This window comes from Phyllobates terribilis, unplaced genomic scaffold (genome assembly GCF_046119375.1).
Source record: "Phyllobates terribilis strain yellow unplaced genomic scaffold, ASM4611937v1 Scaffold_5__5_contigs__length_657084704, whole genome shotgun sequence".
In the NCBI taxonomy this organism is placed as follows: Eukaryota; Metazoa; Chordata; class Amphibia; order Anura; family Dendrobatidae; genus Phyllobates; species Phyllobates terribilis.
This window is the reverse complement of record NW_027362765.1, coordinates 216901616-216926765: the sequence shown is the minus strand read 5'-3', so window position 1 is coordinate 216926765 and position 25150 is coordinate 216901616. Positions and strand designations below refer to the sequence as shown.

At 46.2% G+C, this 25150-nt stretch overlaps 1 protein-coding gene across 1 annotated transcript in view; it reads left to right on the top strand.

Annotated features, from left to right (window-relative positions):
• The first annotated feature begins 20031 nt into the window (after nt 1-20031).
• The window catches only part of PPP1R16B (protein phosphatase 1 regulatory subunit 16B), a 62483-nt gene continuing 57364 nt past the window's right edge, over nt 20032-25150 (top strand). The window contains exon 1 of the mRNA XM_073683789.1: nt 20032-20191. The gene's annotated coding sequence lies outside the window, so the exon portion shown is untranslated. The remainder of the gene's footprint in view (nt 20192-25150) is intronic.

The window sequence follows — 25150 nt, the reverse complement described above, 5'->3', positions numbered from 1 at the left end:
GCTAAGCTGGAGAAATGTGAGTTCGCTGTACAGAGAATTAGTTTTTTGGGTTACATTATCTCCAGCGAAGGTTTTGAGATGGACCCGGTTAAAGTTCAAGCTGTACAGGAATGGCCTAGGCCTATTGGTTTGAAATCGATACAGAGGTTTTTAGGTTTCGCCAATTATTACAGAAAATTCATAAAAAAAATTTCTAGTATTGTCAAACCTCTGACCGATCTCACCAGGAAAGGTGCTGATGCGGTTCAGTGGTCTTCTGAGGCTATTGAAGCTTTTGTGTATCTCAAGGAGAGGTTCACCTCTGCTCCCATCCTTATGCAGCCTGATGTGACTAAGCCGTTTTTGGTTGAGGTTGATGCTTCCTCTGTGGGGGTTGGCGCAGTATTGTCTCAGGATAACGGGGATGGATTACATCCCTGTGCCTTTTTTTCAAAAAAATTTTCGGAGACTGAACTGAATTACGATATTGGTAATCGGGAATTATTGGCTATTAAACTCGCATTTGAACACTGGCGCCACTTCTTGGAAGGTGCGGAATTTCCCGTTCAGGTTCTTACTGATCATAAAAATCTGATATATCTTGATGCTGCCAAGCGCCTGAATGCCCGTCAGGCTAGGTGGGCACTGTTTTTCTCGCGGTTTAATTTCTCCGTTACTTACATCCCTGGTACTAAGAATGTTAAGGCGGATGCCTTGTCTCGCAGTTTTTCTCCCATAGTCGGTGCTGAGAAAGAGGAGAACATTTTACAAGAAGGTGTTGTGATAGCTGCTTTGGACTCCGTTTTGGAAGATGAGATTCTTAAAGCACAGGAGAATGCCCCATTTAACACTCCTCATGGGAGGTTGTTTGTGCCTGTGACCTTTAGGAGAGATTTGTTTGTTGAGTGTCACGAATCTCGGTTGGCAGGTCATCCCGGAATCTCTGTGACCAAGAGACTGGTGGGTCGCAGTTTTTGGTGGCCTGGATGGCAGAAGGAAGTCATTAAGTGGGTGCGTCAATGTACTATATGTGCTAGATCTAAGTCCTCACATACTCCTGCTGCGGGGTTGCTTTGTCCTTTGGAGGTTCCCAGTGCTCCTTGGACACATTTGGCTATGGACTTTATAACTGACCTTCCCCCCTCTGAGGGTTTTACTGTCATCTGGGTGGTCGTGGACCGTTTTAGCAAGATGTGTCACTTGGTTCCCTTCGTCAAACTGCCCTGCGCTAAAACTCTCGCTAAGGCCTTTGTCAAGGAAATTGTCAGACTTCATGGCGTTCCTATTGACATTGTTTCTGATAGGGGTCCTCAGTTCGTGGCTCGTTTTTGGCGTGCCTTTTGTGACAGGTTGGGAGTTCATTTATCGTTCTCGTCCGGATATCATCCTGAATCTAATGGCCAGACAGAAAGGAAAAACCAGGATGTTGAGCAGTTCTTGCGTTGTTTTGTGGCAGACAATCAAGAGGGGTGGTCTGAGTTTCTGCCACTTGCTGAATTTGCTCTGAACAATCATACATCTTCTTCTGCTGGTTGTTCGCCTTTTTTTTGTTGTTCTGGGAGACATCCGTCGTTTGGGTCGTTCTCCAAGTTGGGATCTGCCGTGCCTGAGGAGGAGAATTTTTCCGGTGATTTGGAGAGAGTTTGGACGGATGTGCGTGGTAATCTTCAGGAGGCCAACAGAAAATCTAAAGACTACTTTGATAGGAAACGACAGGAGGTTTTGTTCGCTGTTGGTGACATGGTTTGGTTGTCCTCTAGGAATCTGCGGTTGAGGATTCCTTCTAAGAAATTGGGTCCCAAGTTTGTAGGGCCCTTTAAGGTGCTTCAGGTTGTCAACCAATCTGCTGTTAGGTTGGAGGTTCCTACCTCCTGGAGAATTAATCCGGTATTTCATGTCTCTCTGTTAAAAAAAGCTGTTGTGTCGGATGGTGACGCCTCTGCCTCTGTTCCTCCGGTGGTGGAGGACGGGGAATATGAAATTTCTCGCATCCTTAACTCTAGACGGTATAGAGGTAGTTTGCAGTATCTTGTGGCCTGGAAAGGTTTCGGACCCGAGGATAACTCTTGGGTGAGGTCAGATGATGTTTCCGCGTCCAGACTTATCAGAGCGTTTCACAGGAGATTTCCTGATAAGCCTGGTCCTAGGGGATCCAGAGGATCCTCTTAGAAGGGGGGGTACTGTTAGAACCTTGCTCTTAGGTTTTTTCCTTTGCTGGTCACATGACCTTGTTGGCCTATTTAATCCTGCTCCGCCCTTCTGGCTTTGCTGGACTTCATTGTATAACTACTTTCTAGCTAGCCTGTGCTCTGTATCTACTCTGTTAGTTTGCTTGGTCTACGGACCTCTGTGTTCTTTATATTTTGTTTGTTCGTCTGTCTGCTACTATTTCTGTTAGGAGGTGTCCCATTTTCCTCCCAGTCCTTAGTACTTGTAGGGATTCCTTCCCCACATCTATAGGTCTCCGTACAGACTAGCTTAGGACTTTAGCAGGTCTGATCGCAGGATCAGGTTCCCTGTTACATCGTAGGGATTCAGCTGAGTTCTATCGTAGGGACAGATCTCCTCTCTTTCCTTAGCTCTGGTAGCAGAACATAACACATAGGAGACACAGAGACTGCTGTGAATACATCACATAGAAGACATCTGGCCTGGAGTTTATACATCACTTAGGATACACTGGGGTTGGAGTATATACATCACAGGAGACAATGGTTATGCAGTATATACATCACAGGAGACATGGGGGCTACGGTATAGACATTACAGGAGATGCAGTTGCTGCTGTATATACATCACAGGAGATGCTGGGGCTTCACTATAGACATCACAGGAGATGCTGGGGCTGCAGTATAGACATCACAGGAGATGCTGGGGCTGCAATATAGACATAACAGGAGATGCTGGGGCTGCAGTATGGACATCATAGGAGATGCTGGGGCTGCAGTATAGACATCACAGGAGATGCTGGGGCTGCAGTATAGACATCACAGGAGATGCTGGGGCTGCAGTATAGACATCACAGGAGACGCTGGGGCTGCTGTATACACATCACAGGAGACGCTGGGGCTGCTGTATACACATCACAGGAGACGCTGGGGCTGCTGTATATACATCACAGGAGACCCTGAGGCTGCGGTATAGACATCACAGGAGGGATTGGGGCTATGGTATAGACTTCACAGGAGGGGCTGCCGCTGCTGTCTTCTCCTATAGCACCGGAGCACACTGTGTGCTAACACCTCCCACAAAGTGTCCTGATCAGGGGTGGATTAAGAGTAGCAAGGGCCTCGGGCCGTTTAGAAGGCGCGGGGCCCCCCCCCACACTCACACCTGATGTATCATGTGACATGTCACATGATTCCCTGTGATAGATAATGTGACAGTTCACGTGAAATTAATTTGGCACAATATTAATATATTAATTATAATATTTTTTTTACATTAAATGCATGTCTTAATATTGAGCACAATTAAGTATGCTGACATCCCCTATATACAGTATGAGACCCTACACACAATATGAGCTGCCACAATCCTCCTATGAACAGCAGGAGGCCGCACGTAGCTATCTATACACAGCGGGAGGCTGCACGTAGCCATCTATACACAGCAGGAGGCCGTACGTAGCCATATATACACAGGAGGCGGCCGCACATAGCCATCTATACACAGCAGGAGGCCGCACGTAGCCATCTATACACAGCGGGAGGCCGCACGGTGCCATCTATACACAGCGGGAGGCCGCACGGTGCCATCTATATACAGCGGGAGACCGCACATAGCCATCTATACACAGCGGGAGGTCGCACGTAGCCATCTATACACCACAGGAGGCCGCACGTAGCCATCTATACACTGCGGGAGGCCGCATGTAGCCATCTATACACAGCAGGAGGCCACACGTAGTCATCTATACAAAGAGAGAGGCTGCACGTAGCTATCTATACACAGTGGGAGGCCGCACTTAGCCATCTATATGTGGCGCCCCTGAGGGTTCAGTCGCCACAGATGTACTGCATCTCACCCAGGGCGAGATTGCTCCTAATGGAGAGCACAGTCCCTGGTCCCTGGCTGGAGTGGAGGCGAACCAAGTGAGGGGGAACCATGTAGTGGGTGTGGGTGGAGGACGTAGTTCAGGGGAGCACAGGAAACGGAGTGATATAAAAAGGTGAACCTTCTTGGGAAGTGTGTTCAGTTCAGTCCAGATAGATCAGTCAGAGGAGGAGAAGTGAGGGGAGCAGGGGCTCTGCACAAGCTCTGCTCCAGAACTGAAGGAAGAGGAGAGGGAGCAGGAGAAAGGCTCCAGGAACAGAAGGAATCCCAGGGGTACGGGAAGTGCTGGAGGCCACCCGTATGCCCGAATCTGCCAGGCGGTGGAGGGATCGAGCCGCAGAGGGGACCGGCCCCTAAACTAGTGGAGAACTACAAGGCTCAGCTAGGAACCGGAGGCTGCTGTACTTGTAAGGTGCAGTGGCCACATCCGCAATTATATCGCTGAAAAGGTGGCCACAGAGGGTCCAGTGGACTGCAGGTCACCCGACAAGACCCGAGGGTACCGGATTGGGACACTGATTGCGAGGGGCAGGGCAGGAGGGCGAGAGCCAGCGCAGGAAGACGACTGAGGAAGGCACAAAGAAAGGGGTCCTGTCAGGCACTCTTGAACTACCTGAGGGATTGCTGAACCCCTGCCTGGTGAATGCAGCACGACGTGGGAGGTAGTAACTGAAAAACTGTGAGTAAACTCGGAAGACTGCACCCCACTGTCTCTGTGATTATTATCCGCGCCATCACCCCTGCACTAAAACGCCCAGCATCTCCTAATACATCTACACTGCCCTGGAGCTAAGCTCTATCTGTGGAGAGCCACACCAGCTTTGCTGCACTAACATAAGCTCCAGAGGACCTGCTCCGCAGCGGCGGCTCCCTTTAGCCGCATACCACAGGTGGCGTCACGAACTTTGTACATAAATCCCCTATAAAAATCCCCTTTTGAATGACCGCCCTGGGTCACGGACCGGGTCACCGCCACTGTGACATCTCCCCAAGCAACGACTGGCCCGGCACCGAGTACCCCACGGCCCATGGGGCGCGCCATCTTTGACTTCACAAACAGGATATGAACCCACCCGTTGTCACCGGGTATTGTGCGCCTAGAGACTGTTCTATACTGAATGTTGCGCCCGCCCCAGAAGAACGGGCGCCATTATGTGCGTGATCAAGGACAACAAAGATCCTCCCATCGTGGGCCGAGTTCCAGAATGGCGCTAAAAGCGGAGCCCGCCCCAAGTAGCAGTGGCCATGTATATAGATGTGTCCATCAAAGTGGGGGGACCGCCTCAAGGGGTGACCGACAGCAAGCTGCCATGGAACCGCAACTGAAAGGGGAGAGGAGGAGGAGAGAAACAGTGGAGACAGGGTGTGGTCTCCAGCAGACCAGACAGACCGCACCCGGAAGCCAACATGGATGGAGGTCAGGACCGAGCTCCCGCCCATGGCCTGCAGCAGCCCAAGACACCCATCACCCTGGAGGGGGTGATCTCTAAACTGTCCCCGGAGGATACTGAGTTCCTCCAAGCTGAGGTGCACGAGCTGAGCTGCAGAGTGGAGGAGGCCCAGCAGGCAGCAGTCGCGAGATGGAAGAAGGAGTTGCTAAAGAAGATTGCTGCTCGGCAGCAGAGAACGCTATGTGCCACCAGCAGCGTTCCAGCCCCGGCGGAGTCTGATGAGCACCAGGAGGCAGCGTGCAGCACAGGAGCGGCCGTGGGAGCAGGTAAGAGGAGTCTCCCTGTCCCGGGCGCTGAAAGCTCTGACCTGCTCCTGGGCCTCCTGGAGAATCCTCCATCCCCGGGCGCGTTCGCCCTAGAGCAGCTCCTGGGCCCAGAACCTGTAACTCCGGGCGCCCATGCCGCAGACCTGCTGCTCGGCCCCCTTCCAGAGCCACCTGCCCCTGCACCCGAGTGGGTGTACGGACGTACCACCTAAGACTGGTCCGACAAAGTCGAGGACCAGCAGGGACCCCCTCTACTAACTGCACCAGCGCCCCCGGTTGCCTACCAAAGAGAAGAAGAATTTCGGTGGGACGACTGGGAGGGGAATCTTATGGGGTTCCCCCGGGAGACCCAGGCCCAAGCCCTCAGTAGGGAGGAATACTGCCGGCAAGAACTCCTGCAGCTAGAAAGGGAGCTGCACACCCGGCGGATGCGCTGGGAGCAGATGGAGGCCAGGAATATGGCAGCCAAAGCTCAAGCCCGCAAGACAGAATCCGTCACGCCCAGTCCCCGTATGGCGGGGCTTATAGTCAAATTTGACCTGGAAGCCGGATGGGGCTTCATAAGAGATCCACAAATAGCCCGGGATATATTTGTAAATCGGCGGGATGTCAAGTCCCATCTTGAGAAAGGACATCCCGACAGGAACCTCTATCCCGGTGATCGTTTCACTTTCACCCGACACAAGGGGGAACGCGGGTGGTACGCCCTCCAGGTGTACAGAGTGGTCGAGGAGGAAGAGGACCTGCCCCCGCAGTCTAGGGCTGATGACCCGACTGGGTCAGCCTGCAAAAATGAGGTGTTTCCCCAGCGGCGATACCACTACTAAAGCATAGTAGATGGAACTGAACTGTACATAAGTTACCCGGAAGGATATTGAGATAATAATTTTGTGTGTTTGAAGAGTTTTTGCTTATTTGTTTAGTGTACCCGGTAAAAGTACAAGGACATTTAGCTTGTGCACGGTCAGCAGCTAAAAACTTTCCATTGTAAATAGTTGCACTTCTTAAAGTGCCCCTTATTGGTTTTATACATACAAAGCTGACCTCAGAACAAAAACCCGTTTGGCGTGGCCAAAGACGTGGTCCAACGCCTGGATCCTCTATGCCCTGCAGCCACGCCCAGAGCCTACGTTGAGGGTTTTCGGGCGGGTCCCTCATGTTCCTGTTTGCTAGTTTGCACCTTGATAAAGAAAATGGACACCCGGTTACAGATCGCGCTGTAACCTGTTGGCCAATGTTTTATATGTGAAGAAAAATGTTATTTAAAAATTCTTATAATGTTTTGATAAAGAAACCAGTAACGTTCAAGTAATGTGCCTCCCATAAAGGGAAGAAAAAGTTTTGCTGATTAATCTTATATGTGAATGCATTCTAAAATTTTTGTTAGTCTGAAATACCTTGTTTTTACTCTGTTCCAGCCCCCGGACGTGCTGTGTTTTACCAAGGGGGTATGTGGCGCCCCTGAGGGTTCAGTCGCCACAGAGGTACTGCATCTCACCCAGAGGTGTGGTATCCCGCTCTCAGGTAAGGATAGAGTACTGCCCGGAACCCTAACACCTGCATCCAACACATCCACTTCAGTAGGGCAGGGCGAGATTGCTCCTAAGGGAGAGCACAGTCCCTGGTCCCTGGCTGGAGTGGAGGCGAACCAAGTGAGGGGGGAACCATGTAGTGGGTGTGGGTGGAGGACGTAGTTCAGGGGAGCACAGGAAAAGGAGTGATATAAAAATGGGAACCATCCTGGGAAGTGAGTTCAGTTCAGTCCAGTCAGATCAGTCAGAGGAGGAGAAGTGAGGGGAGCAGGGGCTCTGCACAAGCTCTGCTCCAGAGCGGGCCTAAGGAGAGGCCCAGGACTGAAGGAAGAGGAGAGGGAGCAGGAGAAAGGCTCCAGGAACAGAAGGGATCCCAGGAGTACGGGAAGTGCTGGAGGCCACCCGTACGCCCAAATCTGCCAGGCGGTGGAGGGATCGAGCCGCAGAGGGGACCGGCCCCTAAACTAGTGGAAAACTACAAGGCTCAGCTAGGAACCGGAGGCTGCTGTACTTGTAAGGTGCAGTGGCCACATCCGCAATTATATCGCTGAAAAGGTGGCCACAGAGGGTCCAGGGGACTGCAGGTCACCCGTCAAGACCCGAGGGTACCGGATTGGGACACTGATTGCGAGGCGCAGGGCAGGAGGGCGAGAGCCAGCACAGGAAGACGACTGAGGAAGGCACAGAGAAAGGGGTCCTGTCAGGCACTCTTGAACTACCTGAGGGATTGCTGAACCCCTGCCTGGTGAACGCAGCACGATGTGGGAGGTAGTAACTGAATAACTGTGAGTAAACTCGGAAGACGGCACCCCACTGTCTCTGTGATTATTATCCGCGCCATCACCCCAGCACTACAACACCCAGCATCTCCTAATGCATCTACACTGCCCTGGAGCTAAGCTCTACCTGTGCAGAGCCACACCAGCTTTGCTGCACTAATATCAGCTCCAGAGGACCTGCTCCGCAGCGGCGGCTCCCTTTAGCCGCATACCACAGGTGGCGTCACGAATTTTGTACATAAATCCCCTATAAAAATCCCCTTTTGAATGATCGCCACTGTGACATTTCCCCAAGCAACGACCGGCCCTGCACCGAGTACCCCACGGCCCATGGGGCGAGTCATATACACAGCGGGAGGCCGCACGTAGCCATCTATACACAGCGAGAGGCCGCACGTAGCCATCTATACACAGCGGGAGACCGCACATAGCCATCTATACACAGTGGGAGACCGCATGTAGCCATCTATACACAGCGGGAGACTGCACGTAGCCATCTATACACAGCGGGAGGCCGCACATAGCCATCTATACACCACAGGAGGCTGCACGTAGCCATCTATACACTGCGGTAGGCCGCACGTAGCCATCTATATCCAGCGGGAGGCCGCACTTAGTCATCTATACACAGCGGGAGGCCGCACGCCTTATAAATGGAGTTGGGACCATCAGTTGTGTTGTGCAGAATTCTGGTGGATACACAGCTGATAGTCCTACTGAATAGACTGTTAGAATTTGTATTATGGCAAGAAAAAAGCAGCTAAGTAAAGAAAAACGAGTGGCCATCTTTACTTTAAGAAATGAAGGTCAGTCAGTGCGAAAAATTGGGAAAACTTTGAAAGTGTCCCCAAGTGCAGTTGCAAAAACCATCAAGGACTACAAAGAAACTGGCTCACAAGGTCCCAGGAAAGGAAGACCAAGAGTCACCTCTGCTTCTGAGGATAAGTTTATCCGAGTCACCAGCCTCAGAAATCGCAGGTTAACAGCAGCTCAGATTAGAGACCTGGTCAATGCCACACAGAGTTCTAGCAGCAGACACATCTCTTCAACAACTGTTAAGAGGAGACTTTGTGCAGCAGGCCTTCATGGTAAAATAGCTGCTAGGAAACCACTGCTAAGGACAGGCAACAAGCAGAAGAGACTTGTTTGGGCTAAAGAACACAAGGAATGGACATTAGACCAGTGGAAATCTGTGCTTTGGTCTGATGATGCTTTGGTTCCAACCACCGTGTCTTTGTGCGACGCAGAAAAGGTGAACAGATGGACTCTGCATGCCTGGTTCCCACTGTGAAGCATGGAGGAGGAGGTGTAATGGTGTGGGGGTGCTTTGCTGGTGACACTGTTGGGGATTTATTCAAAATTGAAGGCATACTGAACCATTATGGCTACCACAGCATCTTGCAGCGGCATGCTATTCCATCCGGTTTGCGTTTAATTGGACCATCATTTATTTTTCAACAGGACAATGATCCCAAACACACCTCCAGGCTGTGTAAGGGCTATTTGACCAAGAAGGAGAGTGATGGGGTGCTACGCCAGATGACCTAGCCTCCACAGTCACCAGACCCGAACCCAATCGAGATGGTTTGGGGTGAGCTGGACCGCAGAGTGAAGGCAAAAGGGCCAACAAGTGCTAAGCATCTCTGGGAACTCCTTCAAGATTGTTGGAAGACCATTTCCGGTGACTACCTCTTGAAGCTCATCAAGAGAATGCCAAGAGTGTGCAAAGCAGTCATCAAAGCAAAATTGAAGAACCTAGAATATAAGACATATTTTCAGACATGTGTTAATTCATAGTTTTTATGCCTTCAGTGTGAATGTACAATTTTCATAGTCATGAAAATACAGAAAAATCTTTAAATGAGAAGGTGTGTCCAAACTCTTGGTCTGTACTGTACATACACGCATAAACACATTTGAAACACAAAAATACATATAAACAGACATCACACAATGATATCTGCCTTCACACACACACACTCACACACTCACACACACACACACACACACTCACACACACACACACTCACACACACTCACACACACTCACACACACACACACACACACACACACTCACACACACACACACACACACTCACACACACTCACCATCCACCGGCTCGGCTCCAGTCGTCCAGCTCCTCTCCTGTGGTAAGTAGCAGTGCAGGGCGCTCACTGTGTGATGTCACACTAGCAGACACGGCCGCGCACAGGAAAGTTAACAGGTGCGGTGCTAGCCTGGCCGAAGAAGAAGCAGCGGCCCTGCGCAGCTGCTGGGGGAGCGGTTAGGGGGCGTCCCGCCTCTGACTGCCGGTATGTGTCGCGGCGCCGCACATATTATAATGAAGGCAATCTGGCCATGGGCCCCCCGGAGCCCCGGGGCCCCGGGCGGTAGCCCAGATTGCCCTCATTATAGTACGCCTATGGTCCTGATGTTGGAACTGGCTTATGTCAAGACGTAATCTTTCAGTGCACGCGCTGCAGCATTCAGTAATGCACGCTGCATTTGCGCACTCGCAGAGCAAGTAGAAATTGAAGGACTGGCAGCCATCAAAACGCAGCTGCTGGCTCAAGCACTGCTGTCCCAGCGTATCTTCCCAGGGGCTGGAGAAAAAGTCTTCGGGGTCCATAAATGGCCCGCGGGCCTATTGTTCCCCACCCCTGCTTTAACCACTGTACTGTAATCTGGACTTCAATGCTGTCCCCTGGGTTGCTTCCACAGAGTGCCTGCTGGCCAGACGAAAGAGTGAGCTAGCTGGATCAATAACTGGAGTGACAATACAAGGACAGAATCAGAAATCCAAAACCAAAGTCTGAGGGATAGTCGGGTTAACCAGGCAATTAGTCAGAACATAGGCAAACAGGCCTAGGTCAGACTAGAAGGGAATAACAGAGTCAGATGAAGCTAGGGTAGAAGCCACAATTATATCAGGACTCAGAATACAAACACCAGAATTCAGGGAATTTCCAGGCACAATATAAGCCAACTTTGGCAGAATGTTGGGAGTTTAAATGGATTTTCCTACTAACAAAGTATATTTTAATCAATAGATTCTTGGAATAAAAATAAGTTCCACAATTGGATGTGTTAAAAAAATATTCCTGTGCTGAGATATTCTTATAAATGTGCCCCTGCTGTGTACTGTGTAATGGCTGTGTCTGACCGTACAGGGACATGGTCTGCACATCTCCTGGGCAGGGGAAGACACAAAAGAGTATACAGACAAAACAGAATGGGATTATTTCTGTGAGGTAAAGCATTTGCTGACTGTTTTTAAACATGTTGTACCTTACAGAAAAATCAGCTGTGATCCTATGCTGTCCTGTCTTTATACTCTTTTGCGTCCTCCCCTGCCCAGTAGATGTGGTATGTGCAGACCATGTTCCTGCTCGGTCCGACGTGGTTATTACACAGTACACAGCAGGGGCACATTTATAAGATTTTCTCAGCACAGGACACATTAGCCACAGCAGAGAACTGATTACACCTGCTAAGCTACTTGACAGCACACACACCCATTAACCTGGCATAGTGGAACCACAAGTCTCAGCCTCAGACTAATCCCTGGCTGGGCAGTGTCTTGAGATACTGGCTATAACATCTCTTCCATCACTAGCGCCATCTGCAGAGTGAATAGAGCGGCTCCTGGCAACTGAAGTAGATGTCGTGAGTATAGATCCATGTAGACATGTAACACACTGTAGGAAAATTGAACACTTGCTGCCAGTTTTTGATACAGATTACAACTGAGTGCTGGAGTCTCCGCAGGACAGCACAACCTATTGTCAAAGCCTTTTTTTTTAAAGTAGGGACTGTCGAAACCAGGGAACCCCTTTAGAGACTGCTTTAACTTACCCCCACCTTCCCCATTTGTAAATCCACACTTAGTCAGTGAGTAATGTCACTACTAAATCATATCTATGTGTCGTAAATAGAGTAAGCGTCTTCCTATTTTCTTTCCCCCTATCTCATCTGCTTCCTCTTCCTTCATCAGTTTCCTTTAATGCCATTGTTAAGTACAATCAAACATCTTGATGAGAACTCCTCCACACTTATCTTATGCTTCCTTACCGTACCTCTATGTGTCAGTATATATATACAGTACAGATCAAAAGTTTGGACACACCTTCTCATTTAAAGATTTTTCTGTATTTTCATGACTATGAAAATTGTACATTCACACTGAAGGTATCAAAACTATGAATTAACACATGTAGAATTATATACTTAACAAAAAAGTGTGAAACAACTGAAAATATGTCTTATACTCTAGGTTCTTCAAAGTAGCCACCTTTGGCTTTGATGACTGCTTTGCACACTCTTGGCATTCTCTTGATGAGCTTCAAGAGGTAGTCACCGGAAATGGTTTTCACTTCACAGGTGTGCCCTGTCAGGTTTAATAAGTGGGATTTCTTGCCTTATAAATGGGGTTGGGACCATCAGTTGTGTTGTGCAGAAGTCAGGTGGATACACAGCTGATAGTCCTACTGAATAGACTGTTAGAATTTGTATTATGGCAAGAAAAAAGCAGCTAAGTAAAGAAAAACGAGTGGCCATCATTACTTTAAGAAATGAAGGTCAGTCAGTCCGAAAAATTGGGAAAACTTTGAAAGTGTCCCCAAGTGCAGTTGCAAAAACCATCAAGGACTACAAAGAAACTGGCTCACATGAGGACCGCCCCAGGAAAGGAAGACAAAGAGTCACCTCTGCTTCTGAGGATAAGTTTATCCAAGTCACCAGCCTCAGAAATCGAAGGTTAACAGCAGCTCAGATTAGAGACCAGGTCAATGCCACACAGAGTTCTAGCAGCAGACACATCTCTACAACAACTGTTAAGAGGAGACTTTGTGCAGCAGGCCTTCATGGTAAAATAGCTGCTAGGAAACCACTGCTAAGGACAGGCAACAAGCAGAAGAGACTTGTTTGTGCTAAAGAACACAAGGAATGGACATTAGACCAGTGGAAATCTGCGCTTTGGTCTGATGAGTCCAAATTTGAGATCTTTGGTTCCAACCACAGTGTCTTTGTGCGACGCAGAAAAGGTGAACGGATGGACTCCACATGCCTGGTTCCCACCGTGAAGCATGGAGGAGGAGGTGTGATGGTGTGGGGATGCTTTGCTGGTGACACTGTTGGGGATTTATTCAAAACTGAAGGCATACTGAACCAGCATGGCTACCACAGCATCTTGCAGCGGCATGCTATTCCATCCGGTTTGCGTTTAGTTGGACCATCATTTATTTTTCAACAGGACAATGACCCCAAACACACCTCCAGGCTGTGTAAGGGCTATTTGACCAAGAGTTGTAGACAGGCTAGGAAAAAAATGCTGCAAAGTAAAAATGCCATCACAAACCGAAGTGTTAATAGTTTATTTTTATAAGATAACAAAATGCAAAGTGAATGAGCAAGATAAAAATCTAAATCATATCAGTATTTGGTGTGACCGCCTTTTCACAGCATCAAAGCATCAATTCTTTTAGGTACACTTGCACTCAGTTTTCGAAGGAACTTGGCAGAGAGGTTATTACAAACATCATGGAGAATTAACAACACACCTTCTGTGGGTGTACACTTGTGTAAATACTTCAGTTTCTTCATGTATTTCAGGCCGAACTCAATGATGTTGAGATCAGGGATCTGGGCAACTCTTTTAATCCTTGTACAAATAGCAGAAGTTGCCCTATCCATGTTTATTTGGTGTAAATATTGGGCAGACCTAAACATCCAGTTCAAATATTCACATTTGTAGATTTATTTTTTTATCTACTACTCACAACAAACATTACAATAATAATAATCTTTTTATTTATATAGCGCCAACATATTCCGCAGCGCTTTACAATTCAGACAATTTACAGACATTATGGGCACTGTCCCCATTGGGGTTCACAATCTACATTCCCTATCAGTATGTCTTTGGAGTGTGGGAGGAAATTGGAGAACCCAGAGGAAACCCACACAAACACAGGGAGAACATACAAACTCCTTGCAGATGTTGTCCTTGGTGGGATTTGAACCCAGTACCCCAGCGCTGCAAGGCTGCAGTGCTAACCACTGAGCAACCATGCTGTCTGTAATAAATAATTTAAAGGTGAGGAGGTTTTTGGAGAACCAAAACCTGGCAGAAACCAATATAATAAATAAACCATCCAGCATTACCCCCATCCGAGACCACAGGCTCGGGTCATCTCAGTTGCTGGAAAATCCTTTCCATATCACCAATTCCCAGGGACCCCACCCTGAAGAGTCCCAAAATCCACCAGGCAATTAATCAAATTCCGGACATAACGGGAAGGTTACCATCTACCAGATGTACAAAGTCCCCACCACAATTTTGCTACCAACTCCAAGAACCCCCTTTCCACCACTTGCCAAAATGACCCGATGACCCTCAATACCTTAGTTTAACTATTCCAGGTTACTTACTCCAAAGTTCACAGGGCAGGAGGGCTGGACCTTTCACAGTGGTGCCTACTTGCCGTTTATCAGCTCTCACCCCGCCTTAATTATATATACTTCCCTGTAACTGCCAACCACCACCCTTTTTCCACCCTATAAACTTTTGACCCCACAAACGGCCACACTAAGCTAGAAACTGTGCTTAGCAACTGCTTGCCCTACAAAGCTGAGTCATAGGTCAACACGCCCATGGCTCTGCTGGGGCTTTGTTTTCCCTTTATAATTCAACTCTAAGAGGTTCAGTAACATAAGATGTTTTTTGTAACTGTTAAGGCCCTCATACAAATTAGACCAACATTTGCCAAAAATCCATATATTTCCAGGCTCCGCCGACAGTCTAATGTACGTATATAGGTGTCTCCCAATACTCCTCCAACAGGTGATGTCAGGGGAGATAAGGATTCTGCATGTCTGATTTTGGAATGTCGATCCTTATGCTGAGATAAGACGCCACCAAAGGAGTCTGACAGCGGCCCTCTTGTACAGAACAGAAGTGTATTAAGAAGTTGAGAGAGGTAACTGCTGGCCAAAAGATCGGCCCAACGATATATTGTGCATTTGGGCCCCTTACTCTGATGGTGACTTTTTCAGCATTTGGATGAATCCTGAAGGCATCAACCCTTTATTAAAGCTATATAACACTGGGAAAACCAAAGACCAATTTTTCTCTTAAGGTTTAATCCTTCCCACCGTGGCCAATTTTTTTTACCCTCACCTTCCGAAAATCATTACTTTTTATTTTTCCATTGATGTAGCCATTATTTAGGTAAGATTTTTGCAGGAAGAGTTGTAACTTTGAAAGACTCCATTCATTATACCATAAAGCATACTGGAAAACCGAAAAATGGAGCGAAATGGTGAAAAAAAATGCAAGTCTACCATATTTTTTTGGGTAGCCTGTTCCATACACTTGCACACAAGTCACATACATATACAAAACGTGTCGGAAAGGGGTTACGTTTTAATTCAACATCCCTACATTCCTGAAATACTGCCAATAATCGGTTAGCTCATACCTGGGAGTTCACTGAGAAGACATCCTGGAGCCATACAAACTCCTAACTTCAAGGCTTTCGACAACCAGCTCCTTGTGCTAACTCCATTTTATCAGGATTGCTTTCTTTAGCTAAAGTACTAAAGCCCCGGTCCATCACACGGTTTTCATCAGTTTGCAACTAGTTTCCAGCTAAAAAACCTTTGTCTCCTAAACAATTAATTTCCACATCTATTTTTGAACAGAGCAAATAGAACTGGTTGAGTTTAGGTACTACTTTTGGATTGGGCCAATGTGTCACCATTGCATCCAGAAATTGGTTGCATTACAACAAGAACACGATGTACTGAGCAGGTCTCCAGACATCTTGTTCTGGACAAAAGGACATTTGACCACTGCAACCATACTTGAGACTAGAGATAGGCGGAGACCCAGACAGCATTCGAGTAGTGGAGGATGGGTAAAGTGACTATGCTTAGTTTGTTTTATTTTACAACATGTTAGAAAGTTCATAAAAAAGGTGGACAACCCCTTTATTGACATGCTACAGATAGTATGGGCTGACATAATGTTTTCCTGTTAACTAAATACCTAGAAGTTCAAACCAGTCAATTCCTAGTAAACTTTACGATAACCTTTAGTGATGATAAGGTGCAATTAACTTGTTTTCCATGGTACACTTCAGAATACTTTTTTTGTTTCTTTGTGTGAGCTCACTTTTACTTGCTATTGTCTTGGTAAATTATGTCCCCGTGAAACACTCTTTGCATGTATCCATTACGTTTACCTTGGCAGATTGCATTTTTAAAATTGCTCTGATCTTGTCTGTAATTTCAGCAACAGTTGTTGTATTGTCACTTTTGTAGGGATGATGTGTTGCTTTGTTCGCACTTTTTTATTTTAAATCTTAATTAATTTCTCCGTATAAGAATAAACCTTAAGAAGTCATCCCAGATCACATTCCCTTTCTCCTCCCCAAACTCAAAGAAGAAAGGCAGAGCAAAGAAAAATAATGAAAAAATAAATATATTTTTTTATATTTTAATTTTGTCACCATCCATTTGCTAGATTTAATCTTATCAAAAAAAATAGTTTAATTAGCTAGTCGGCCAATTTGTCAGACTTTTCTATAATTTGCAATGGGGACTTAGTAACTTCTAATGCCTCATCTCTGGAATCATAGCCAAGTCTATCTCTTAATAATGACTTTAAGGCCCTGCACACACTATAGATAGGTGTCAGAGGAGTACTTCTGTGTGCTCTATGAGAGAGCCTCTGCAGGACTTGTCTGGTGGGGACCTATCTCCTAGAGAACAAAAGGATCAGCAGTCAGAAATCTAATGTGCTGGCATCTTCTTTCCCCTGCCATCATCTATCGCAGGGGTGGGGAGCCTTAGGTCCACGAGCCATTTACGACCGTTGATCACCTTTTATCCGGCCCCTAGGAAGATTCCCGGGGACCACAGTGCTGGGCCAGCAGCTGTATTTTGCCGACTGCTGGCCCTATAATGTCTTCTTGCTCTGTGAGCACCCCAGGGGTCTGGTTGCCACAGTGGTAGAAATACCATGTCTGAGAGCGAGCATGGGTTTTCCTGGTCAGGAGCAATATTGCATGCCACACCTCCTGCCCCAGTCCAGGGAGGGGAGGAACCTGCCCTTTATAAACTGGATCTGGGGCGGGGTTAGCGAAGAAGTCTAGTTCCAGAGGAAGGGACAGAGCAGCAGCAAGGAGCTCTGTAGGAGCCAGGAGCTGAAGGCCAGGGACTGGAAGCTAGCAGAGCTCGTCCTGGCAGAAGACGCAGAGAACCGGACACCGGAGTCCGAGGCTGTGAGGATATTAACATCCAGCAGCAGAAACCACCTGGCAGGGGATTTCAGGTCCTCTGGCCATAGAAAGCCCGGAGGCTCAGTCATACGCAAGGGACCGGCACCGCCATCGAGGAGCGGAAGGAACCAAAGGTCCCAAGTCACCAGCCATATGGGTGAGCACCACACGGTACACTCAGGGACATGGGCTACTACACGACTACAGCGAGGTAGCCAGGAAGAGTGCAGTCAGACGGGAAGGCCTACACCTCCACCTGGCCAGGGGGACTCTTGTTCGCTCACAGACTGACCAGGCCTCGAATGTTAGCCAGTACTCCCGGCAGGGTCTCCTTTATTACCAACAGTAAAGACCCTGAACTGCACGGACTTTGAGTCATTTCTGCTGCGCCTATGCACCACAACCCTCACCATCTACACACGCTGCCCTGAGGCTATACTCCTCCCGTGGGGAGTTATACTACCCTCTGCTGCGCACACAACATCAGCCTCAGCGGTCTGCCCCACAGCGGCGGTTCTCAGTGATCGCAATCCACGGGTGGCGTAGTTAGACATTTAAACATTACAAAATCAAGTAAACAGATCCGCCACTGGTTTGACCACCCTGAGCCACGGGACCGGGTCGCCGCCACGGAGACTACAACCCCCAGCATTACACAGAGACCCGGCTCCGGGTATTCCCCCACACACGGCCCAGGGGGTGCGTCACACACACACGCACTGTTCACTGCTGAATGCTGAGGAGCGTGCAATGAAAAGTTATGTCCTGACACCAGTGGCAGCATCAGGACGTACTTTGAGGGAGTTAGCGTGACATTTGTACGGCCACCGTAGGATGTTATGAATATCCAAATGATCCATGGAAGAAAAAAAGGTTCCCCAAAGGTTAAAGGTTGAGGGCCGGGGTTTCCTCTCTGGGATCTCCCAAACAGAGTGGTTGATGCTAAGTTTTTTCGAGGTAGCCTTTTTTCAGCTAGCACCTCTTACAGACTTTGCACAGTCCCACCACAGTAGAAGCTAATTATTACATGCTGCCTATTTAAACCAATTGGCTGTCTGTGTACAGCAGGGCAGGTCCAACAGAGTGAGAGATGATCTTCACAGGCACTCTCCACTCTGGCTAAGCATTAAAGGGGTATTCCCATCTCCAAGATCCTATCCCAATATGTAATAGGTGTAATAATAATATTAGCAAATACCTCCAATTAGAAATGTAGTATAGTATTTTTGATTCCCTATCTCTCTTACCTCATGTACAGGGCATTGCAGGACCTTGGGTATGCACGGTTACAACCACTAGCAACTAGCTAACTGTGACTTTATCAGTGGACGCAACCATGGATACCTAAGGTCCTGCGATGCCTGCACATGAGGAGATAGCAAATCAGAAAAAAATATACTACATTTGTAATTGGAGATATTTGCTAATATTACCATTATTACACCTACTACATATTGGGATAGGATCTTGGAGATGGGAATACCCCTTTAAGGATCCTGAGCTGAGGATGCCCCTCCATTAACTTAAAATTGCCTAATACGGCAAATGAAAATGGAAATTTAACGGTTTACGTAATGATGACAACCTCTTTTAGAAAAGAAGCTGGATAGATGTTTAACTGACAGTCAGTAGTCCAGCTTCGCAAAATCCCCGTGATCAGATTCAATTACTAGGGGAAAGCTGTAGGTCTGTCACTGTTTCAGACCTACAACTCCCAGGATGCCCTGATAGCCTGCACCATACTGAGAGTTTCATAGCAATTGGAAATGCACAAGTTGAAGACCTATAGGCACGATGAAAACTGTCTAACCAGGCTTTGACCATGGAACTGTTTTATCTATAGAGAGGAAGCAGATAATAGCATCCCGATCAAGCTCTTTTTATAGTAAAATGCTCAAGGGGCTGTAAAATGAAACATTCTTCTCAAAATGAGCTAATATGAATTCTTTTTGGAGGAGATAGAGTATCTTCCTTGGAACCTGTTTAGGAAACTAGTGATAAGACACAATCCTAAAACATCTAAATATGTTTTTGCCCTGAGTAAAAGAAACCAGTTGGAATGGACACAAATGCCAGGGTGAAAAATAGGGGAGATCTTCAGGGTGTGTAGAACTGATTGATGCCTGACAACCGGGACTTTAACCAACACAACTAATAATTTTGATACTATATAGCACTGTCATTAGACTACTTTATTTCTGGAGCTGATATCTGGTCACAGTATGTTTGAGCTCTATATGGTGGTATTTATGTAGTCGTAGAGTATTTTTATTCAGATAGCTGTCTGGAGGTTTAATTTTTACAATTTTTAGCATTGGTATGGGGAGCCATCCAAACTGACGATGATCATTTGGACATTATATGGTATCTGTGAACTGTATATGTGCTAGCAGAGCCTGCAGAAAATACTATATAGGGTACAGTTTTATAGAGAACCCAATGGCGCAGCACCAGAACAATAAAGAAGCTGACCCAGATCGGCTGTAATGGATATAACATTATATCAGATTGAGCATAGTAATCAATAAGGTCAATTAAAAGAATAATAATAATTGTAATGGAAGCTATACAGCATGCAGCAGGGTGGCATTTACAGTAGAAGGCATGCAGTCGGTGTACTGTATGTAGATGGAGTGGCGCTAGGTTGTGCTGTAGGTGGAGTTGTGTAATGAGAAGTCTCTGCACTCTCCCCCTCCTCCTCTCTGGGTAGTGAGGCTGCAGCAGACGCCTCCTCTCTTACCCTGCAGAGCTCCCAGCACTGTGCACTGTGTCTATACAGCTCTGTGCTGTCTGCATTAGTCCCTCTATGCTGTCACTTGGATCTCAATCCCTGCATATTATATAGGTATGTATGGATATGAATGTGCTGCTCACAGTATGTGGAGATGATCTGTACCTGTATATTTTATCTGCATAGCCTAAATGTATGTGTGCTATACTATGCATGCTAGATCTACCATGACGGTATTGTATTTTACGTAATGCTTTTATATTTAATGTACAAAAATGTAGAAATCAAAGGAAAGAATAGTTCCGGTATACGGTATATATTATTACAGTGAAATATGTATTAATGTATGGGAACACATAGCTCCCATCACTTCGCTGCAGGTGCTTTATCCTCAACGGACACATGATACCTGTATATTCTTCTATCGGACTACATATCGTGTGTGAGTGAACACGTGCGCTGGTCATCCAGGATGGCTATATACATGTGTATATTATACATTATATATATATGTATAGATACAGATGGGTATCTTTAGTGTTTGACATTTGCTGCATTTACAGTACACAGCCAAAGCAGTATAGGGTGAATTTGGCACAGGACTAGGGCTGGAGATGTGATCTATTGATTGTCCATTTCTGTATTACCTATTTAGGACCTCTGTATGCAGAATGTGCTCAGATTGATATCTAAACCCAAGGAAGCTCTATGCATACTATGCGAAGCTCAATGTGCACTTGCTTTATTGGGAATATTCAGATTCAATCCCAAAGGAAGGAGATATATAGGGTCCTTCTACGTTTGGGTGTCATTTCTCCCTAAACATTTTTAACTGCCGTTGGCCCTCGGTTTGTGAACCCCGCCTGAGCTTTATTCACATAATCCTGATTCCTAACCTATTTTCACAGTTGTAAGCATTTTCCAAAATCCCGGGACGCACTTGCTCAGCAGGTGCATAGCTGCACACAGGTGCTCACCGGTCTAACGTAACATTCATGTACTATTCTCATAAAATGTAGACTTTGCATTTTAAATGTTTTGTTTCTATTTCTACATAAATGTTTAGGAAAGAAATTCTGAATTTTACAGTTTAAAATGAAGCTATACAAAGTTATACTCAGTACACATGCACGGATTAATACATCCAAGTTTTCAGAACACAGGACTGGCCATGGAAGGTAGAACTAAGAAGTTCTTTGCTTCTTCTACAAAAGTCTACTCATGCTTTCAGAACACATTTATAGAACCTGGGAACACCAGGAGATGCACTGTGACATCTATTTATAACAGAAGATGCTTTCCTGGATGCAGAATACAACAGATATCAACAGTACCACACAGACCCCACCTGGGGGTCCGACGTTCAATGGGCTTTGCTGGGGTACTGTTGCGTCTATAGTTTTGACAGCAAAAGAAGTGCTGTATGATAATGCCCTGTTCTTACTGCCATTTGTGACGGAATTGGCAACTGAGGCTCACAATGCAAATGTGAACATAGCCTTAAAGGGGTTGACCACTACTTTTATAATGATGACTTATCCTTAGGAATAATAGGTGTGGGGTCAATACCTACACCCCCACCGATCAGCTGTTATCACCTCTGATGGCAGCTGGTTGTAAACATTGTACAGAGTGGAACAGCACAACTCCGTACACTGTTTAGTGAGTGGAACAGCTCAGCTCCGTACACTGTTTAGTGAGTGGAACAGCACAGCTCCGTACACTGTTTAGTGAGTGGAACAGCACAGCTCCGTACACTACTTACTGGCCTCTCCTGGGTACTACAGATCAGCTCCTGTTGAACAGAATAGGAGGTGATCCGCAGTACTCATAATGCCCACTGTTTACAGTATACGGAGCTCATTGCACCATTTATGTCTGACCACTGATGAAGGTGCTAACAGCTTATTGGCGGGTGCTCATCTTATATTAAATGATCTCTTCTAGGGATAGGACATCCATGAAAAAGAGTTGGTAACCCCTTTAAGAGAATGGGCACTGTCCAGGTTAGCTGGATGGTGAGCTTTATAGATATATGAACGAATTATTATAGCTATTTACTGGCCGGAAATGGAAATGATTTGATATTCAATGGTTATTAGGTGACAGAGTGTCCTGTCCTAGACCAGCCTGTCTTCTATTTAGGTCCCTTCAACGGTCCCTTCATTAATTCTGTGATCCTATCTGTCCACCAACTCTTAGGTACTTTTTTTTCTAAACAGAGTTGTTTTATGCTATTTCAAGTGTAAGCTTTGATCTGGTCATCTGTGCTTGAAGAAGAAGGTCAGTGCTGAGTCAGTTATGGATCCATTGGTTTTTCTGTGGTCCATAATATTTTATCTCATATTCAATTTGATTTTCTTGGACAGCTTTATCGTTCACTTACACATGATCATTTAAAGGATCAGCAGTGCAGTTCAATATCCGTTATTTGTAAGTGGCTACGCTTTCCTTCACCAAAGATTCGGTTCACTTCCCTAGCCCTGTGTCTAAATACCCTGACCAAGGTAGAATTGCATGTTGATGCCCCATCAGCTCCCTCTCCTCTAGCTATGCCCCTACACAAGCTAAATTCCCCTGAAACAGCAGATTAAAAGGCTGCACCGTGGTTTAACCAGGTAGGAGGTACAGTGAGCGATGTGTTATTCATCTTCTAGCTCTTAGTGAATCAGCAATGATGGAAAAGATAGGGCAAGAGATTCTATGGAAACAAGGACATGGCTTGTACTACCTCTCACACCACCTACAGCACTTGACTGAATGTTTGAGTAGGTTGAAAAAGCAGCTTTCAGTTTTACCTGATCTGCAGTTTTATTTGGTGGGTGCTTACTTTATCGATGATATTATTTTAAGATGTCCATAGTTGAAATTGCATCTGTAGTGTGGTACATGACAGATATTCAAACATTTCACCTTGGATTACTATGAGTTTATGAAAAAGCCATAAACTCCTTTGTAGATGAGGTCCTCATTTTTTGTGTAATTATTCACTCCTTCTCATCAAATGTTCCCATACACATGATATAGTTGTCATCATATGGCAATCTCTTCAGACTCCCACATAAACCTTACACAAAAATGATCCTGAAAATGGCTATCATTCCCAACATACAGTAGAGACCTTTAGCAGTTTATCTCCCCTGAGAACTGGATTGGGTATTCATATTTAAAGCCCTCATACACATTTGATAGCTGTTGGCCAAATGATCATTTGGCCGACAACAATCTCCTCCTACTCCGTTGCTCACATAGGAACACTTGACTTGGCCTAGCGCTCCTGCGTTCTCCATGAAAAAGCTGCAGCCAGGCTCCTCTAGCAGCAGCTTATTTCCCAGAGCAAAAGGATTGACAGGAGGAAAGCCAACAGGCCAGAGCCTTTCCTCTCTGATATTGACAGGTTCAGCTGACTTAAGTCCATGGTATATAGGGAACTTGAAAGTGGCAAATACTGTCAATGTGGCCCCCATACACAGGAGATGGCTGGTATGTCCTGTCGAAATTGGTAGATTCAAATGACTTTAATCTAATGTGTATGGGGCCTTTACTGTTTCTCCTCCTTTCTTCTCTTTCATTTCCCTTTCTTCATTTTCTTGGTTAAATGGGTTGTCCACTTTTTGGGTATTGATGACCTATCTTTGGGATAGGTCATCAATATGAGATTGGTGAGGTCCAACACTCAGCACCCCCACTGATCATCTCTGGCAGTAGCCAGAGGCAAACAGTGCATGGGAAACAACTCAGCTCTGTTCATTACTTAGTAGCTATGGCTGAGAACTGCAGCTCAGCTTCTACTCTCTTCAATTAGAGCTGAGCTGCAGCCTCTGAAAATGGCCACTATACAGTCAACAGAGCTGTGCTGTTTCTTCTCCATTCACTGCTTACATCTGGCTGCTGCCTGAGCTGCAGTGATGGAGGTAGGTGTTAGATGCAGACGCTGGCTGGAGACTATAGAGAGTGACCTGTCTAGGCTGGCTAACTTCTCCCTTCAAACTTTTCACAGCTGAAAAATTGTTACAGTTGAATCCAGTGAAAGCTTCCTTATGAGCGGTAGCCACCACCAGTTGGTTGAAGGATGGCACAATTGGCTCAGCTGAACACCTTTGGTTCCTATCTCTATTTTTCAGCACTCCTAATGGTGGCTACATCGCCTTAGTCTCCAAGGTGAGGTGAAATAGGTATCTTATCAGGGTTATTCAAAGAAGTTATTTAAATACAACTGGAAAAGTTCTTGAAGTAAAAGACTTAAATAAATGTATTCTCCCTTAAGGTTGAGACATTTTTGTATTTGCATCTGTTTTGTCCACTTGCCAAACATTATTACAGAACGCTCGTGGTTAGGTCAGTGTCTGGGGCTTTTTTTTTTTCTTTTGCATTTGTTAGAGGTGTTAGACACAAAGGTTTATCTAGTTCATAACAGGTTACAGCCTCAAATGATATAGTCTACCATTCTAGGATGTACTTTAGAGGGAAAGAACGTGCACACAATGGGGTCACACTATTAGAGGAGGAATAAATATATACAGTGGGTACAGAAAGTATTCAGACCCCTTTAAATTTTTCACTCTTTGTTTCATTGCAGTCATTTGGTAAATTCTAAAAAGTTCATTTTTTTTCTTATTAAAGTACACTCTGCACCCCATCTTGACTGAAAAAAAAACAAATGTAGAATTTTTTGCAAATTTATTAAAAAAGAAAAACTGAAATATCACATGGTCATAAGTATTCAGACCCTTTGCTCAGACACTCATATTTAAGTCACATGCTGTCCATTTCCTTGTGATCCTCCTTGATATGGTTCAACTCCTTCATTGGAGTCCAGCTGTGTTAATTAAACTGATAGGACTTGATTTGGAAAGGCACACACCTGTCTATATAAGACCTCACAGCTCACAGTGCATGTAAGACCAAATGAGAATCATGAACTCAAAAGGAACTGCCCAAGGAACTCAGAGACAGAATTGTGGCAAGGCACAGATCTGGCCAATGATACAAAAGTATTTCTGCATTACTCAAGGTTCCTAAGAGCACAGTGGCCTCCATAATCCTTAAATGGAATAAGTTTGAGACCACCAG